Source organism: Camelina sativa, chromosome 7 (assembly GCF_000633955.1).
Source record: "Camelina sativa cultivar DH55 chromosome 7, Cs, whole genome shotgun sequence".
Classification (NCBI taxonomy): Eukaryota; Viridiplantae; Streptophyta; class Magnoliopsida; order Brassicales; family Brassicaceae; genus Camelina; species Camelina sativa.
In genome coordinates this window covers 18,007,616-18,012,916 of record NC_025691.1, presented here as the reverse complement: position 1 = coordinate 18,012,916, position 5,301 = coordinate 18,007,616, and the positions used below count along the sequence as shown (strand labels likewise).

At 30.3% G+C, this 5,301-nt stretch overlaps 1 pseudogene; it reads right to left on the bottom strand.

The window, feature by feature from the left end:
- LOC104704727 lies at positions 1,524–4,465 on the bottom strand (annotated as a pseudogene).

The window sequence follows — 5,301 nt, the reverse complement described above, 5'->3', positions numbered from 1 at the left end:
AACACGAATGTTTTGAGGAGAAACCATAGGCCAATACCCACCAAAACAAAAATCACCATGGCGGCTAGGACAAGAACTCTTTTTCTACCCACCCCTATCACCATACATAGTCAAATCCAATGGAATGAATTAGGAAATGAATGTAATGGTGTCCTTAGTGTTGAAGGGGTCCAAATTCTAGATTTTCATTCATTCCATAATAACTCTTTTTATTTGTTTCTTGTTATGGAAAATGAATTATAGAATGAATGAAAGATAAAACTTATTATTTATATATATATTTCTAAGATTTTATATAATTTATCTTTTGCAAATGGTAGTCTCAAATTTTAGAATAAATATATATACTAAAACTTCTAAAATCATTTATATTATTAGTTCTTAAGAATATTTCTTTTATTTATTTTGGTCATAAATATAAAAAAGTTAAAGATTAAAAAGACTACTTTGCAAATAAAATAGTTTAACTCTATTTATAGAGTTTCTCTATATATAGAGAAAAATATAACAATATCTAGTATAAAGGTGGAAATAGATGTAGATTGGAGAAAAATTCACTCCATAATAGAGTTTAGAGGCAAAAATATAGGTGAATTGGAGATGCTCGTATACTAATCACGTTAAAGCACATGCACTACAAAAACAACATTTATATTGTTTTGCTTAATTAGCAAGATTTTGTATCATTTTTCATTCTGAACTTCAATTTTGGATTACCAAAATTTACGTGACAAATAAAAAACATCTAAATTTTTGGTGTAAAATACAGCAATATTACCAAAATATATTCAAAATATTAAAAGGATTATTTTCATAACTCTATCTTATAAATAACTTGAAAATTTTATAAATAGATGGATCGAATTTCCAAATTAATATTTATCATTTAAAAATATCTCATAAAATTTACCCAACTTTTCAGATTTAAAGAATATTTCTGAAAATAAACAGTTGAAGTATTTTTAGAAAATAAAAACAAACAAAAAAAAGTATTTTTCATAAATTTTCATAGTTTTGTAGTAACAGAAATGTCTATATATACATATATTTTTGATGGTATTAAAACCGTATAGAATATATATCTTTGTTCTTCCAATTCTGATCAATTCTTGCTCCAAATTTTATATTTGGTGTAAAACCATCTCCAATGATATTCTATATCTTGCTTCAAATATAGAGAAATGAATTACTGTTCATTTTTCTATTTGTGGAGCAAATCTTTTTTATTTACAAAATACTCCTCAATTTTGATATTTTATCATTTTATACATTAAATAATTATCTAAATTTTTTTATACTGATGATGGTGTTTAAATAAATATGTATTAATCATTGTATCTTTTATTTATGTTTTGTAATGAAATTTTATTTTTAATAATATCATAGTTTTATTAGATATGAATTTAGAATAAACTAAATGGGTTGGTTTTGTAAGTTTTAAAATTAGAAGACTATAGTAGAAGTAAAAATAAAATATTTAATCAAATATAGTCAAACATTTATATTCTCGTCCCTCCTTCATTTCATTGTTTACTCCTCGTTAACCCACTTCGGGCTGCAGCTCTGCAGAAAATTCAGAAAAATCAAGCTTAATGTGATTGCAAAAATGCAACTTGATCATAAATGCACTAGATATTCGACATTGCTAGATACCTTGCTGCAAGAATCTGGGCGGTGTTAGATGAGGGCTTGGTGTTTGAAGACCTTTTAGCTCTGTTATCCCGATCTTTATCAACACGCATTTACAACAATCTCTTTGATGAGCTCAAATTGTAATACCTTACATAGAACGTGGGAGTCGAATCCACGGAGACTCTAGACTCACACAAAAGATTGTATCATTATTTAATTACACTAACCAGAATTGTTTGTATTTAAATACTAAATGCAAAAATAACTTAAAGTTTTGTAAACACGATTAATTAATTAAATAGGATTCAACAATTAAAACTGTTCTTGATCTCTAAACATGATTGTAAAATAAATCAGTTCTCACTGCATATATTATCTAAGTTTAAAACCAGAAATCCAAATCTCTTTGTAAAATCCAATAATTAAACCAGATTTGAAGTCAAGTTTAGTTTGTTCACAAAATTTCAAAATCAAATCTTTTTGTAAAAAATAATTTTGCTCATCAAAAAGTTTTGTCAGGAAATCAATCAAACTCTCGTTTTAAATTAATTATCATAAGATATTAATTATAAGTGATCAATCAAGAATTAATGTAAGAACAACCTAAAATGAAAAAACAACAAGATAAAGAATCTAAATCAATAATCAATTTAACAAGCCATGAAATCCCTAAGAAAATTGGTTAGAAATATCCTTTTTCAAAAATCTCATTTTTTGTACATTTTCAGTTTTACTCTCTTTTACACAATTACAGTATGTTAAATTCATTTTTAGAATTTTTTTTAGGTTTGGGTTCTCTATTTTACATTTATGATACAGTTTTGAAGGGGTAGGGTTTAGTATTATGAGCTTAGGGCTTAGAATTTAGTCATTTTATACATAGAAAATGGGTATTTCTGAAAATGAACAACATGAAAATGTATTTTTGAAAATCCTCCAATCCCTAATGAGTATTCCTAAACCTAACAAGAGATTCTAAGACATCATTGTAGGAACACAAATCATAATAGATTAATAAAGGAGTTTGAAATCTTCTCTCTACAAAGGTGGCAGCAAAATAAAGCATCTCATGTTTCTAAAACCTAAAAGATAATTAAATATCTCTAATACATGTTAGGGACTAATATTGCAATAAAGGAGAACTTGGGGCAGCTTTGTAAAACTTCAGACTTGAGAAACTCGCCCCTCTTCGTTCGTGGACATCGGTGTTGATCAAAACCAATACTGAGCCTTGACTCCAGCTTGATCGCCTTGGCTTTATTTGCTCCTAAAATCTCCCAAATGCTTCATTATGCTCTCATCCATGCCAAATGTTTTCTAGTCTTACAAAGACTGAAAAAGACCCTAAAAAGCAAATTCAAAGATTCTAAAAGCATACTTTATCATGGTTAAAAACCGTAAAAACTATGATATATCACTCTTTCTCCATTGCAACACTTCCCTTCTCATGTTTTTCTTCAACCTCCATTGCCTTTGTTAAAAGTTTCAACTTTTTTTGCTAACAACTACACGAAAATATCAATAGTTCCATTACAAACACGTCATTTAGCAATATTTATAAATGGCACATTCGGAAGTTTACCTTTATGGCGTCATCCTTATCTTTAAGGCTTTGATCTTTTTCATGTGATCTACTACTTCTTTATGAAGTAAATCATACAAAACACCTGGGACATTGTCTTCAGTATTTGGTGTGTGGTGGCTTCTCCTTTGAATCTTCATTCCAGGTAGTAGGTGATTATGCTTCTTTGGATTCGTCACAAGCCTTGTTGAATGAATAAATCTCAAGTCCATTTAAGAGTGCTTTACCTCTATCTAATTATCCTGTGCCTCCATCAAATGACTTAGATGTTTCTTTAGCATTCTTCAATACCGAGGTGGAATTAAAGGAATTTCCCATCAGTGTTTTCTTTGACAAAAAAGCCATTTGATGCAAATTTTTGTAAATTATCTGATCCACCAAGTGACTGCCTATGAGAGGGTCCATTACTCATGCTTCTTCCCTCGGGTTTGTTCCTAAAACTGCTACTTGAGGTGCCTTGCAGCGTCTCTTCAAGCACTTTCAGTCGTAGTTGAAACTCGTCCTTGAAATCATACAAAGAAATAATTTTACTTTAGCTCAGTTAAACAAGAACCAATAGAAGATGCCTAATGCATGAAGAAAATGAATATTTTTAGTTGTGCTTCAGATTTAGTAGCTTGATCTGAAATGGCAAGTTTATCACGAAGTTGCTGCATTTCTCCTTGCAAGAAGAGAGTTAAAGAGTTGAGAATGTAGGGTTGTGCATTTACCAGTGCAAAGAATCTTCAATCCTAGAATTTAGGAGAAAGACAATCATATCAAAGTGAACCTATAGAAACCTTCTTTCTTCAAGCCATTACTTCACAGACTTCACTTTATAATTACCATCTTTTCATTCATTTGCAACCATCGTCGCAACTCTGTTTGTTGTAACCTTTGCACGTGCAAGTTCACGGTCAAGAGTTTTTCGTTCTTCCTGGAAAGAGGAGCAAGAAATATTCCTTAATCAGTTAGGTTAATATTCAATTCTTTTTTTCCGGTCATCGTACGAAGTGTATTTACTAACGTTCATCTCTTAGAACTTTCGCTTGTAATCCCTCACGACATTTGCAGCAGCGCCACCAGCAAGAACAACCTCTTCCAGCTCCCGTACAATCTGAGTAAGCTTTTCCACTCAGCAACCTTTTGCCTGTGCATGCGGTCTAGAATTTTTTTTTTTCTTCCTAAAGCACCAAATAGATAATAGATAGTTAACAAACTATGAGTGATAAGTAGAAGATAAACACAAGCATCAGAAGAAGATCTTAGCATCCTTCCCAAGTACAGGTTTCAGAGGATGATAGAGATTATACCACTCAGATTGATTGTAACCTAGAGAGAGAAAGAGGAGGGAAAAAATTAGGAAATTATAGAAATTAGTGATTATTATAGAGATTTTAGGTGGATAGTTAATTATTCTGGTTAGTAGTAATGATATGATTAGTGATAAAAGGTGTGATTAGTCAAAGAGATGCTTTCCGCGTGAGAAGAGGGAACGTCTAATATGTCCTTCTTTGTTTAGTTTTTGCTGTTTAATTAAATACGTGTACAAATGTCCAATGAGTTGAGATCTCTTTGTTTTCCTTTTTTTTTGGATTGACAATCAATAATGTGTGTGTGTTTTTTTTTTTTTTTTTTTTTAAATCAAATCAAGTCTTATTCAAAAACAAAAAAAGAATAAGAATTTGCATATATGGTGGAAGCAATTTTAATATTGGTATGCAATTTTGGGTACCAATTACAAACGTGACACGCAACGTCGTTTTTTGAAGTGGTCGATGAAAACTATCCCGATCTCCCGAACAACCGTCAAAACCAAACCGCTGCTTGTGTTTGTCTTTGTTGGACAGTTAGACCTATGCAATTTTTTAATCATGGACCAAAACCGTCAAAGATCCTCGGATCTTGGGTCTTGATTTGTTTCAAAGATATATCTACATTATACGAAAACTTTTATTAAAAATAAAGGGAATGACAACAAATTATTTTGTCTTATGACTTACAAAACGATACAAATCATTTTCATTTTCCTTTTTTTTCTCTTCCTCTAATCTCTCTCTATACAACAAGAAGAAGAACATAACATAAAAAAAAAAAAAAAAAAAAAA